At 36.9% G+C, this 15,540-nt stretch overlaps 1 non-coding gene across 1 annotated transcript; it reads left to right on the top strand.

Annotated features, from left to right (window-relative positions):
* The first annotated feature begins 12,735 nt into the window (after positions 1 to 12,735).
* On the top strand, positions 12,736 to 12,842 carry LOC138817918 (U6 spliceosomal RNA). The gene has a single exon (XR_011368936.1). It is a non-coding gene; the product is annotated as a U6 spliceosomal RNA (small nuclear RNA).
* The last annotated feature ends 2,698 nt before the right edge of the window (positions 12,843 to 15,540 follow it).

The raw sequence follows: 15,540 nt of genomic DNA, 5'->3' as shown, positions 1-15,540 counted from the left end.
TAATAGGATGTTAGGAAAATGAACCCTTAGATATGAATTTTAATGTATTTTTATTTCATGCATTTGTTTCTAACACATTTATAAGATTATCTCTTTGTTGCTTTGTATGTCCCTCCCCCACAGTATAACCCCTGCTTTTACTATATTTGTTGTCAGTACAACTTGTGGAGGAGATGGGGAAAAACAAGTCATTTGAGGATACAGGTGAACCTGTTGCAACAATGAGAAGTACAAGTTGTCATGTCGAAAAGGAGCTTTACACAGTTGGTGCAGTGGTTGGGGGAAGGGGGGAGTTGGGAGAATTGCGTGGAGGGGAGGTAGGGGGGAGGTGGGGAAGTGATGTGAAGGTTAAATAAAGAAGGAAGCTGCAATGCTTGATAAGAAATGTATGCATTATCCTGCCCATGTAATTGTATCCCCTCTGTACAATAGGTTCACACAAAAAAATGAAATAATATTTAAAAAAAAGAAAATAAAAAAAAAAGAAAAACAGGAATGTTTTATCTTCAAGAATGTCATTATTGGTCTGGGAAGGTGGCTCAGTGGTAGAGTGCTTGCCTTGCTTGCTTGAGGTCCTGGGTTCGATTTCTCAGCACCACATAAGCAAAAATAACAAAGCCGAAAGTGGTGCTGTGGCTCAAGTGGTAGAGTGCTAGCCTTGAGCTGAAGAGCTGAGGGACAGTGCCCAGGCCCAGAGTTCAGACCCCACGAACGCCCCCCCCCCAAAAAAAAAGAATGTCTTTATTTCTTGTGCAAAAAACTAAAATAAGTGTAATATTAATGTAGTGGAAATAAGAAATCAAATACTTATGCAATGCATCAATTCCATAGATTATGAGATGTATTGATAAAATTAATAAAACTTGTTTTAAGTAGATTACTTAAGACATAAACCTTGATTATGTTCTTTTCTAGGTGAAGTTGATATAGAAATCAAAGCCCAAAGATTCCAGAGTCCTGTGTGCTTGGTGCGTGGCAATTTACATATATGCTTGTCTCATCTCAAAGTTACTTTAAAATAACTGTGAACAGGAGTAGAATGAAAAGAATCACTCAAATATTCACTCTTATTTTGTGACTAAATATGCCTTTTTATATCTATTTTATTTCAAAAATCTGGTAAATTTATTTAAGTCACACCAAGAATAATGAGAAATAAACCGCCCCACGCTCCTTAAAAGACAATCAATAAAAAGGAAACAATAAAGAAAAAAATGAACCTCATTTTGCACGTGGTTCTTTGTAATTGTGGATTATGTGACTATCTCATGAGTCTGGGCTTGAATCACTAGGGAGGGCTACTGGAAGAAAATTTCAAAATCTAGAGCAGCTTAACACAGCTGTGCAGTTGTTTGTGGGTTTCACTACAGTAGCAGCCGGGCATATGATGTACAAAGGAAATGATTCCAGTGCTTTACAGGCCACAATGTGATGAAAAGCATACTTTTATCTTCTTAGATGTAATCAGAAGAACACATTTTAAAAGATTACTAAACGATCAGCCCTTTAAATAGCATTGCCATCTTTTAGGCACTCCAGATACTTCCAAGTCCTTCATTTCCCCACAAACATTGCTGCGATTCACAATCATTGCTAAGGTGAATATCCAGTTCTTTTTGACATTTCAAATGCTTTAGGAGCAATATAAACAATAATACAAGTTGTTGAGAAAAGTTAATTTAGAATCAGTAAACAAATCAGATTCAACTCTATAGCATAACCTTTAGGAAAAATGAATTAAGGAATATGGCATGTCCTTTGTAATTTAATATTAGACATTAGGGAAAAATGCCAGAAACAGACTCTGCAAGAAGGAAAGAGAATTCTTTGATATGATATATTAAAGATTAACTAGGGAAAATTAATTTTACCTAGAGTTTCTATTATATGATAACATACTTTTGTCTAATAATCAGAGAGACTCAAAAAATTTTTAATTATGATATGAAAAATGCATCATCATGAATGAATGAAATCACGGAGTAGATGGTTCATTATTCTCATTATTTTGAATGATCTGGTGTATTTGTTTGTGTGGAAGTATGAATGTATTGTCTGGGGAGGAAAGTTTGATTATTAGATCATTGTGTGATATCCCATGTCAGGAACCTAACATGAGTCAAAGTAGTAAATGTGTGTGTGTGTGTGTGTGTGTGTGTGTGTGTGTGTGTGTGTGTGTGTGTGTGTGTGTGTGTGTGTGTGTGTGTGTGTGTCGGTCATGGGGCTTGAACTCTAGGCCTGGGCGCCAAGGTACCACTTCCAGAAGCTATTATTCTTATCACGAAAGGACTTCACATTGACAGGTATAATTACAAGAAGTAAAACGATAAATATTCAAAGTGGCATAAAAATCCCTTAGGTGTCTAGCAAGAGAGCACGTTTTTCCAGACACTGCATGTGGTGTGAGCAATTTGCAAACAAAGCGACCATAGAAGATGTTGGACCCTAAACAAAATTGACAATTGCATAAACCCAGTCCTCTATGACAGATTTAGCAAGGCCTATCTTGGAGATTCTTGTTAGGGACTTGATGAAAAATGTATAGTTTAGTTGTTATTACAGAACAATTTTACACCTGTCCCTCAGCCATTAACTATATTTAACATAGTTTCTTTTGCTCTAACATATATTTTTGGCTCAGGAAATTCTTTTTTGTTTGTGAAAACTTGGTTGTTCACAACATAGACATGGGTTTTTTAAACCTTTTCAAATTGCTGTTCGCATAGAATTCTATGAGATGAGCTACTCTTTGTCATTTCATAGGAATAAACTTACTTTGATTCAAACCTGGACAGCAGCTAAGCTTGTTCTCCCTCCTAGAAATCCATCTGTATAGACTTCTTTACATGTAAACAGACCCTCATTTACTTGCAAAAGTCTGTCAGTGAGTCAAACCTAATTCACCCAATGAGGTGCATTCCTTTCCCATGCTTCCTTTACATTAAAAATATAAACAATTTTTACATTTTGTTGAACATTAAAAATGTTCAACAATGTGCATACTTTTTAATGTGAACTGTGATTCCTATTTTCCATAATGTGAATCAAACAGAGAAATCATTTTAAGATGTGAAAGAGCCTTTCAAACAGTCTTTGACCTTGAAAATTTTCCTGGGTATGAATTTTTGGAGAAATATCCCTTTTCAAAAATAAAGGACTCATTTTTTTTTACATTGTGCTGGTACTGGGGTTTGAAATCCTGGCCTTGCGCTCTACCTGTGTAAAGTCTGCTCCTGGATGGAGAGCAGACTCTATCCTCCTTGTATTAAAGTCTCCGCCCAATAACTGTGTTACCTAGGCAACTGGCACACCTGGAAGATGTCACATCTGCATCTGCTGAGGTCACATCTGAATTTGATGTGGCCACACCTATCTTCACCCATCCCATAGACAAGGCCTAGCCCATGTCCAGACCTGCTCTTTCCCAGGTCTTTCCCAAGTCTTTCCCAGGCCTTTCCCAGCCCCCTGGAAGACCAACATGGCCTGGTGCCAGCAGGATTGATGAATAAACCTACTCCTTACCTTAATACCTCATGGGTGGTGTCGTTCTTACTCAGCAACCACTTTGAAAAACCTAACATAAATGGTGCCATTTGAATCTGGGAAAGGCTTAAAGTCAGGATAGGAGGTGGGATTCCTCTCTTTTTTTTTTCTTTCTTTTGTTTGTTTTTCCCTTTTTTGCTCTGAGGAATACCACAATTCTGAAGGCCTTTTGGGAACCGGTTTGTCTGGTGTGGACAAAGTGAATCAATTCCTTGCTGGCCTCTGCATCCACCTCCATGCTTGAACATTTTGGTGAGTGAACTACTCTCTAAGGTTTCTCTGTCGCTCAGTCTCTCTCCAGATGTGGTTCCACACCGAAGAACCTGCTAGGCCTTTAACTGAAAGCCCAGTCACGTCTGGAGCCAAGGGCACTTGACTCTGGTTGCTTGGCCACTCCCCCTAGAGGGCTCAGTGGTAAGTTGTGGCTCCACTTCCATCCGATAAGCCCACCTTCACTCACTAGTTATTTCTCTCTCCTACACCCTTAATGGGGAGCTGTGTGTAACTCCAGGGCCACGAAACCCCTCTGAAATGCCTCCTGCACTCCCTGGATAGCCAGAGCACCTAATTTTTTAGTCTCTTCTCAGGTTTAGACAATTTTTGCCTCTGCAATGGTAAACGGTCAGAAGTCTGTTCACTTTCAGGATCTCTTTGCTCTCTGCTAATCATGGCCAACTTCATGTATCTCTCCCTTTCTTTTCTACAACTTTTTGGATTGTGTCCTGAAGAGTGTAATGAGAGTTGGGTCCTGGGGACCTCCTCTAGCTTCCCTATCAAAGACTAGCCAATCTAGGCTTCATCTCTTTGTTCAGGCTTTCTTTGCATTTTTTCAGAAATTCACCATCGTGAGTTTGCCATCTTGGCCACATGGTGGGTTCAGTGTTTGGTCCTATCTGACCCATATCTTTCCACTAATTTTACTACTCCTCCATCCATCTATTCTATTGTACCTTGCTAACAAGTTGCTCTTTTCTCAGACTCTGGTAACTGAGGCCCAAGTATCTGATGTGCTTTGTTAGCAAAGATGTCTAAATATTAATGTAAAAAAATTTTAGATTTTGAGTTTTGCCTTTTTGGTTTGGTGTTATGTATTCTAGTACTGACTACGTGATTCTAAAATATTGGGCATATCTGTGCTAAGATTCTCAAATCTAACGAGTTTTGTCATTGCAAGATATTACTTGGTCAATTCTTGGTAAGGACCAGGTAAATTCTACTTATTCTATTTGATCGCCATGTTGTTTAATTGGAAATAATAAAGAGTTTTTGTGACAAAGATTGCAATTCAAACCAACCGGGGCTGAAAAAATCCCTAAGACTCCATCTTCCAACTAACCTGCAAAGAGCGAGGCTGGAAGTATGGCCGAAGACTCTTAATTCTAACCAGCCAAACACTGGAAGTGGTACTGTAACTCAAAATGGTAGAGCACTAGCCTTGAGCAGAAGTGCTCAGGCACAGTGCCCAGGCCTTGAGTGAAAATCTCCATGAATACTCATTGAGACAAGTCATCCCAGAAACGAGCACCTAGACTCAGCCAGTCTGGGGAACAAGGGACTATGGAGAGGAGTAAGAGGAGATGATGTCATATCAGCCATTCTGTGCCTGCCCTTTCAAAATTAACCAGAGGCAGGAGGTCAATATAAGTAAGAAACCTGCCATCTAATGTTCATACTTGTCTACCTTTTAACAGGATGGGAATTCACATTCTTGCTTTTGTTACCTGAATTCTCCTCTACCTAGTCACAAGATAGGGACATTTCTACCAACATTTTTCAGCCCCAAGTCCTTCCACTTGCCATTATTTGCTCTCTAATAAATTTTTACAGCCCCTCAATGCCTCATGAGACTTTCTCTAGACTTCATCCAAGAGACTTGCCTCCGCCAGACTTTATTAAAGACTCACACTCACCAAAGGACAGCTGCAGCTCACTGCCTTCTCTGGGATGGGACCAAATTCCAGCCTTTTACCCCTAATTTTGATACACCTTGTCAGCAGGAAGTAGCCAGAGAGGATCCGCACCCTATTTCATGATTATTAAAAGGCTGGAATATAAGGTCTGCTTCTGGATAGCGAGCAGATTCCACCCTCCTCCAAGCAAAGTCTCCTCCCAGTACCTGTGTTACCTTGGCAAATGGCACTCCTGGAAGATATCACATCTGCATCTGAATTTGATGTGGCCACACCTTTCTCCATCCATACCATAGGTAAGGTCTAGCCCAGCCCTAGATGTTCAATTTCTCAGGTCTTTTCCATTTCTTTCCCAGGACTTTCCCAGCCGCATGGAGGGCCAACATGGCCTGTTGCCAGCGGGAATGATAAAAAAACTTACCCCTTTCCTGAATACCTCGTGTTTGTGTGGTTCTTACTCGACTACTCTTTAAAAACCTAACAATCTGGGCTTTAAATCCCAATGCTTACTCTATACCTCCTGAACCACACTTTCACTTCTTCCTTTTACCACAAGTGGAGAAAAGAATCTCTTAGGTTTATCTACTTGGAAAAGCTTTCAATTACAATTGTCAAATTTGAACCCACCTAGTATGGAGCTGTAAGCCACTGGTGCTCTGCTAGAACTCACTTCTTAATAATAAATATTCTCAAAAAGAGGAGAATACATATTTGTTCAATTACGTATGTATAAACCAAATCACTTCCTACTGGAAGAGAAAAAGAGAGAAGATAGAAATGAATATGGAGGAGAGAGATATAAAGAAAGAAGGGAACGGAGGGTATGTGATGGGAGGGGAGGGGAATGAAGGATAGAAGAGGAGGGGGGAGCTGAGTAGAATTGTCTATTCCTCACTAAGGTATTGTTGAACAATCAGCGCCTTTGCATTTATGTAACCAAAGCTTTCTATTTTTGGTAGTAGTAAGCTGAGATATAAAATACAAATTTACATGTAAAACCTGTTAGTGTGCTTACTCCTGCACGAAGGAAGCCACAGTTAGGTTACTGTTAGAGACAAGGCAAGAGTAAGCAGTTTAAGTGATTCTGAGAAACAATAATTGATATGCCAGGAATGCTCCCTTGCCCAAGTATTACTCTTGTTCCCTGCTCCAGTCTTCCTTTCTACAAGAATAGCAGAAACAGGGAGTCTGGGAAGGGATGGGAAGGGGAAATAAAGAAGGAGGCTACAATGTTTGATAAGAAATGTACTCATTATTTTGCCCATGTACTTGTAACTTCTCTGTACAATATTTTCACAATAAAAAATAAATAAAAATTTAAAAAAGAATAGCAGAAACAGAAGAAGTAGGAGATATCTGAGCAATGATCATCTTTCTGTTTACACTCATCTGTTTACCCTCATCCCCTCAAACAATAAAGCCAAAGGAGACTTAACCTGAACTAGTAGGGGAAATGGGTGGGGGAGTTCATTCTAACTTATTGAAATAAAACTTGTTTCAATTATTAATAAAAAGTAACTCAGAATTTATTGAAAATTTAGAAGACTACAGCACTCACTATATAGTGGATTCTGCACAATTAAAACTGACTCCTGTTTCTATCACCAGAAATTGAAAATCGTCCCTAAACTTCCAATACTAGGTAAATTGTCCTCGATATTCACTTAAAATGTGTGAATATAATGCAGAAAACATAACTTTAAATTTAGACTGTTGAAATCATAAGTGATGGACATTCATGATGGATAGCATAATGTTGAGATGATGGAAATTATTTTCCTTCCATCTTCAGTGTGTAGAAAGTGAAAAAGCTCTATTTGATGGCCCTGAAGGTCCAATTCTAAATTTAAGACAGAAGGTGAATAGTAAAGGAGACCTATCTCAGCCATTCACAGATTGGAAATGTGGAGAAATAGCCTCATTTATGTAGGTCAAACATGGAAGTGAGGATTTGGCAAGCCCAAAGCCAAATGCCAAAGGAAGAGATACTTTACAAAATACCGTGAAGTTGAAATAAGTCTTAAATAAGGAGCTGGGCTTAAAGGGAGTAGGACAGAAGAATGGAGGGGGAAATGTTGGACTAATATAGTCAGATCACTCAACGTACATATGTGAGAATATGAGTAGGAAACTTGAAGGGATAGGTGGGGTTGGGGAAAGGGAAGGAAGAAAAGTGGAAAGATTAACAATGATCCAGATGTGTTGTACAATGAAATGTACATACACTCTATTCCACACTGACATGATGGAGTGAAACCCTTTGCACAACTAGCTAAAGATTAAAAAAATTGGTTTTATTATTAAGAGACCAAAAGCATAAACCGTTAGAGATAAATAACAGGATAGCTTTGACATATTGTTGAGGCTTGTGCTCTTTTCAATATACAAAATTTAATAAGTGTCGTCTGCTGCAAATGTAAATTTTACTTTGCCAATTATTTTTGAAAATTGCTTAAACTATAGAGAACCAAATTCCAATATCCCTTCACTTCAAATAACAAAAATCTTATAGACCTTTAGTTGTTTCTAAATATCTTAAGGTAATGCATTGGAACTAATTTCATTCCACATTTAAATTTAAATTTTAAAACACTAAAGTCATTTAAATCCTCTCACTCGGGCACAGGTATGGATAGATAACTGATATGGGCAGAATCAGAATTATGCAGAAGGTTGTAAATGGATGCTTATCTAGTTTTCTCTCTGCTGGATCATAGAATACAGACTATCCTAATTGGAAACATTTAGCCTTCCCAGGTTTTCTGCATATAAACACTCCATCAACATTTTCTTATTAAAGGATTATTCAAGATTAGCTATATGTTGAGTGATAATGACTGAGCATGACAGAAAGTTGAGGGAAAACCATTTACTCTTCAGTGAGGTTCTGGCTTGCGTTTCACAAAGTGTTATGAAAGCTCTCCATTAGAAATCTAGCAGCTGTATTTCTAAAAAGTACTTGCATGCTTACACTTTCTGATAATGTCTCAATCCAAGTACTTCTCCTTGGAGTTCAGTACTATTCAATGATGCTGTGTAAGCTTTTTTCTTACATTTTGCAGACCAGTCTTCGTGATGAAATTTGTGCTCCCAATTCCATCCACAAAATGCAGACAAAAATTATCTGAAAAAAATTTGTATCTGTTGACAGTGCATATACTTTTATTTTTTATTACAAACATAGAATGTAGTACAAATTTTCATAGTAATTACACTGCACTAGGTTGTTGGCAGATTCTAATGTAAATAATAATATATTGTGTTCATGTAGAGTAGTTGAATATCCGATGTTTTAATATGCCTGTGGTCCTAAAATCAATACCTTACTGATATTGAGTGACAAATACAACTTCCTATAAGTACATAAGTTTTCCTTATATCTTTATATATATATATATATATATATATATATATATATACATATATATATATATATATGTAGTAAAGATACTGTACAGAGGGGTTACAGTTACATAAGTAAGATAATGAGTACAAATTTTTTCTTCATTATTGGTCCTGGACTTGAACTCAAGGCCTGAGCACTGTCCCTCAGCAATTCAGCTCAAGGCTATCGCTCTACCACTTGAGCTACAGTGCCACTTCCGGTTTTCTGGAAAAAGAGTTTCACGGACTTTCCTTCCCTGGCTGGCTTTGAACCACAATCCTCAGACCTCAGCCTCCTGAGTAGTTAGGATTACAGGCATGAGCCACCGGCACCTGGCATGAGTCCATTTCTTATTGAGCATTTTCACCCCATCCATTGTTTTCCCCTACCATCCCTTCTCTTCACACCTCTTCAACTCATCCCTCCACCCACTCTCTGATAAAGTGTCTCATTATTACATTATTACATTATTATTATCTCATTATTACAATGGGTCAACCTGAATCCTATCTTTGTATATTAAATGAAGAAATGCTAGCTTGTTTTATGCTGATTCTACTGTGTAGACACAATTAAAATCACTCACCAATTCCAAGAGCATATTAAATGAAATGGACAACGTTTCTGTCAGTTGGTTTAGTTGTGTTCTAGACATTTATTGACAAGTTACAAATTATTCTCAAACTTTAATATATTAATAATAATCTCTTCTTTTCTTATTTTCTTGGCCAGAAAATCAGCAAGACCTCAGTCAGCATTTCTCTCATAGGACTTTTCACATGAGTTGGTTACCTGTTGACCTGAGGTCCAGTTTTATGAGGACTCAATAATCTTTTTAGGAATTGATGCTGGCTGTTGGAAAAGAGGTCAAAGAAGGGTGCCATTTAATGGCTTATAATTTTATTCTTTACCATGATATTCTCCTGTTACTTTGGCTGTTGAGAGTGTGTGTATAAGAGCAAGCATTCCCTGGGGATCAAGGAGACACCATATGATCTTTACATACTGACATTTCTGAGTAACTTGCTATCATGTGTACTGCATTTTGCAAGTCCAATCTGTCAAAACCTCCCAGTTTAAAGAGATAAGAGGAGTGGTAAAAGAACTCTTAGAGACAAATACATCTTGAACATATTTTTTCCAAGCATTCCATCTAAGGCATTTTCAGCAACTAATGAAACTTGTGTTGGCTGTAATTATGTGTCTTTCTCCATGTGTGCATGTATACGTGTATATGTATATGTGAATTTGTGTGTATAGTAACATATATGTGTGCAATATAAGGGCATATACACACATATATGCATATATAAATAAATATCCATTTACAAATATATATGCATATATACCATTGTTCAGTTCCCAGAACATTGTCATTCTCACAAAGTGTTCATGATAAACTGCTCTGAGGACCTTGCTCTATTGTACTCACTTCCATCATTACCTTCTTTTTCATCCCTGTGAACAACTTCGGTCTAGTTTCCATAGGAGAGCTTTATTTTCATTACATGTAGTTACAAACTGGTAATCAAAGACAAAGGTTGTTTGTGAAAGAAAAAGAACTTTTAGGTCACAGGTTAAAATATCTTTTTTTGGGGTGGGTTCCAGTCTTGGTGCCTGAATTCTGGGCCTGGGAACTGTCCCTCAGCTCTTCAGCTAAAGGCTAGCACTCTACCACTTGAGCCACAGCGCCACTTCTGGCTTTTTTTCTTTTTGCTTATGTGCTGCTGAGGAATCGAACCCAGAGTCTTATGCATGCAAGGCAAGCACTCTAGCACTGAGCCACCTTCCTAGCCCACATTAAAATATCATATCCATCCAAATGATTCCTATGAGATAAAATTTGTAATAGTAGTAAACATGAAAAGGAATTCCTAGACCTGTTGCTTTGCCATTTACAATGTCAAAGAATAATATCACGTCACTCATAATTCTTTAAGAATGCAAGGGAAAATGTTAGTCTCCATCATGTTCCCACAAAGCCAGTGGATCCTCAAGGATAATAGTAGACCAGCAGAAATTCTATGTAGCAGACATGGAGCATGAAAGAGAAAGAGGAAATGAGAGAGCGTGAAAGAGGGAGAAATATCATAATACTGAAAGTGCATAACAGATAAAAGAGCTGTATGAGAATATTCATACTGTTATCTTTAGGCTCTACATGTACACTTGAAGGTATTTGATGTATGATAATCCATCAACCCAAAATATAAAATGATTTTAATAAAAAATAAAAATGACTCAGAAGTAATTTAAAATGCTAAAACAATTTTCACATTAGCAAACTCTCAGAGATATTTCATGACTTTGAAAAGAATAATGTGGCTGGGGTTAGTTTAAATTTAGAAGTATAAAAATACACAAAAATATGAAAAGATATTCATATATTTCATTATATAACCCAAAGCAGAAAGCAAATGTTGTTTGGATGAATTTTTAAAACCAGGCTATCAGGAGCTGGGATGGTGGCTGTTGTAGAGTGCCTGCCTTGCATGCATGAGGCCCTGGGTTTGATTCCTCAGCATCACATAAGTAGAAAAGGACGGAAGTGGTTCTGTGGCTCAAGTGGTAGCACTAGCCTTGAGCTGAGGTACAGCAACCAGGCCCCAGAGTTCAACTCCATGGCCAACAAAATCAAAGTAAAAAACAAAACAAAACACAGTCTCTCACTTTTGTGACCTCAACTCTGTAATATCACTGCTTCAGCCTAGGGCTAAGATTTTAAGTGTGGACATTTATCATCCCTCCTGATTCTGACTGTACTTGATAATTTTTTAATCAATATTTTGTTCTTAATTTTGCTTTATGTAAATTCACATGCAACTATAAAAAATGGTTTGGCTATCCCAGTAACCTTCTCAAAGTACCTCCTGATGATGAATAACAAAAAGCTTTATTATATTACAAGGGAAACAATACTACAAATATAGAAACACAATAAATAAATATTAATGATTAATAAAATAAAATATCGAAGAATTACCAGGGTTTTCAGTATTTGAAGTGTACTTACATATTTAATTTTACTATTCTCACATTCCTGTACATTTAACAATGAATAAGATTATGATGTTCAACAAAGTTTATAGGCTATGTGTAGTCTTTAAAGTTACCAACTAAGATTGCTTTTTATGACTCATCTCATCATTTGTATATGGCTTATATCATCATTTGTTCCTCACTAACATATAAAGTAAGGAAGCCCTAAAGTTTTAAGAGAAACTGTGCAGTTAACAAAGTCTTAACTCTTCACTCTGCTTCTTTACACTAAGACTTTGCAACATCTCATTAGTAATGTTTCTAATAAACTCTGAAATGTACTTTTTAGTAGCATATGTCTGCTACCATAAATCTTAAATATTTATAGAAAAGTTGTATGACCTGACAAACAGTCCTAATTTTGGCCTATATAAGCAAATTCCCAAAATTAAATATATTTAAAACATTAAAACTTTTAACAAAACCTAACACTTGCCGCAGTGTTCATGACAGGTGCCTTGTACAGAATAATTGAATTCGTCCTCCTACACATCTCATTTTTTTATTTTTATTTTTTGTGAACATACTGTACAGAGGGGTTACAATTACATTGGCAAGATAATGAGTATATTTCTTATCAAGCATTGCAACCTCCTCCTTTGTTTACCCTTCACATCCCTTCCCAGCCTTCCTCCACCCCTCCTACCCAATACCCTCCCGCCCGATCCTACACATCTCTTGAACAACAATATCTGGGATTATTTTGTTTCTGACATGTCAATCTTGACTATTCTTAAATGTGTGCTTATGTAAGAGGTACATGGTTCTAAAATTTAACGAGAATTCTTCAAAACTTACTTTTCTTTGAATTGTCTAGTTTAAGAAAATCAGTTACACTTTATATATATAAAATGCTCTGTGCTCAATTCAGCAGCACATACACTAAAATTGGAACAATACAGAGAAGATTAACATGGCCCCTACGCAAGGTTGACATGCAAATTCTTGAATCATTCCATATTTTTACAACTAAAGATGCTGGAGATGATGTGGCCACAAGGGAACTTTACTTGATTCTTGGTGGGAGTTTTAACTTGTTCAACCACTTTGGAAAGCAGTATGGAGGCTCATCAAAAGATTCCATATAAAGCTCCACTATGACCCAGCAATCACACTTTTGGGGATTTACCCAAATGATCACAAAGAAGACCATACTAAAACTACCAGAACAACTATGTTTACTGTAGCATGATTTACAATAGCTGAGATATGGAGCCCACCCTGATGGCCCACAGAAGATGAATGGATCATGAAAATGTGGTATATATATATATATATATACACAATGAAATTCTATGCCTCCATCAGAAAGAATGACATCGCCCAATTTGTTAAGAATTGGAAAGACTTGAAAAAAAATTATTAAATGAAGTAAGCCAAGTCAAAAGAAACATAGGTCCCATGGTTTCCCTTATTTTCAACAGATAATATATGTCTAGAATAAGAATAGATCATAAGCTATGTGCATATCAGATAAGATGATATTACCAGAAATGAATCAGACAAGTGATTTTTCTGTTTCTTGCTATTGTTTCTAAGATACTTATAATGTGTGATGTGATGTTTTTTGTTCCTTTATATGTTCCTCCCCTACGCTCTAACCCCTGTTTTCACTGTATTTGAAGTTTGCGTGCCTACATCCTGTGTATAAGTTTCTCTAATTTGGGGAGGGGAAAGGGAAATACAAAATAGTTAAATAGGGATACAGGTTGAGATGCACAAGACACTGTGTTGAAAAATGAACTTTACAATTTAGACAGGGGAAGGGGGAGAGGAGTGTATTTGTTGAGGTGGGAGGGAAGGGATGGTGGAAGAAAAAGAAAGGAAAAGATAACAATGCTTGTTAGGAAATGTACTCATTATTTGTTCAAATAAATATGACACCTCTGTACAGTTATTTTTACAGGTGGACCCATTGCAACAATGAGAAGTACAAGTCGTTATGTCAAAAACGAACTTTACAAATTTGGGGGGGGGGCAGGGAGGATTGGGTGGAAGGCTGGGGAGGATGGGAATGGATGGGAAGGGGAAACAAAGGAGGAGGCTACAATGCTTGATAAAAAATGTACTCATTATCTTGCCCCTTAAATTGTAACCCCTCTGTACAGTATTTTCACAGTAAAAAAAGTATAAAAATATTCTGATATAGAAGAGTTTATTTCCTCTATTTTACCCAGATAATAACGTTAACAAAGAAATTAATGCAGAACACTGATATGCTGATATGAAGGTATTTTAAATAAATGTGAGTAGGGGGTGTTTGTACACACACGCATGCACACATGCACACATGCACATGCTTGTGTATTGGCATGCTCAGAGTTTGAAATCAGGGCTTCAAGGTCTTGCTAGGCCTTTCCTCTTTCGATTGATGAGCTAATATATAAGCTACATCTCCATTCCTGGCTCTTTACTAATTCATTATAATTTCTGAAAAATAATTTCATGAATTTATTCTGCCCTGAGTGGCTTCCAACAGTTATCCACAGATCTCAGGCTCCTGAGTAGATATCCCGAGTAGATAGGGTTACAGGTGTGACTACCCAGGACAAGGCCTTCAGAATAATTTTAAAAATAGAAGAAAGTTTACTTTATGGGGGCCTGTTTTATCATCTCCTACTTTTAAAGCATTTTGGAATGATTATATGCGAATTTACTTCGTTTTCGGATTCTTAAAAGATAGTAAGTGTTGGTATTTAAAAGTTTTAGTACTTTTTAAAAAAGGACACTGGAGCTGTGGGACAAAAGAAATTTGACTCTCTTTGGACATCAATTTATAAGCTCAGTTCTGTGCATGATAACACAATGTCACCAACACAGTCTGTGTTGGAGACAAAATGTAACAGAAAACAATCGCCATGGGCAATATTTGGTATGCTATTATTATAGGACAATATGAATATTGAATTGAGAGTGTAAGAGAATGGAGAGATTTTACCTACAAATTTTGTATTGCTAAAAGGCTTTTGGAGACTGTGACTCATTTCCTTCGTCACTGTGTGTCTTTGGGCCATGCACTTCATGCCTTTAATTACAATTTTTTCCCAACACTAAAATGATAATAACATTAGCATTATAGCAAATGTTATCTTAAGAATTGAGAGAAATAAAACTTGCAAAATACTTAACATAAACTTCTATGAATGAGCTTTGAGTTTAGCCATAATTTTTAATGCTAAATAGAATGCAATAATATTACAGAAAACATTACAGGTAGTGAGCAACCAGAAGGAATATGATCTATTGACCATGCTCTGCTTCTAAGGAAGCCAGGTGTACAATGTCTCATGCTTTAAATCAAACTGATTATCTTATGTCTTGGTAGTGTAAAAGTATCAAGGACAGAATAATGAAGGAATGTTGTAGACTGAGGTAATGTCCATATGATAATGTGCAAAACTGATAAAACGTAAAAGTACCTGAGCAGTATATTGTGTTTTACATCATTTAAGTTGCATTGCAAAGATAGGGAATACCTAGAACCATGAATTCTCTTTTTGATATCCTATCATAGGTCCTTAGCAAGATGAACTCTTTCTTCATTCTTGTAGAAGCATTATCAGATGAGAGGAACTGTATTTTTTGTTTGCTTCTTTCAATTTATTCTTCAATTTGAAATCTGAACTACTTGAGTATGAAAGAAACCAAGGTAAATTAGACATG

Source organism: Dipodomys merriami, unplaced genomic scaffold, assembly GCF_024711535.1.
Source record: "Dipodomys merriami isolate MVZ:Mamm:240054 unplaced genomic scaffold, mDipMer1.0.p SCAF_705, whole genome shotgun sequence".
Classification (NCBI taxonomy): Eukaryota; Metazoa; Chordata; class Mammalia; order Rodentia; family Heteromyidae; genus Dipodomys; species Dipodomys merriami.
This window is presented reverse-complemented; position numbering and strand designations above follow the sequence as displayed.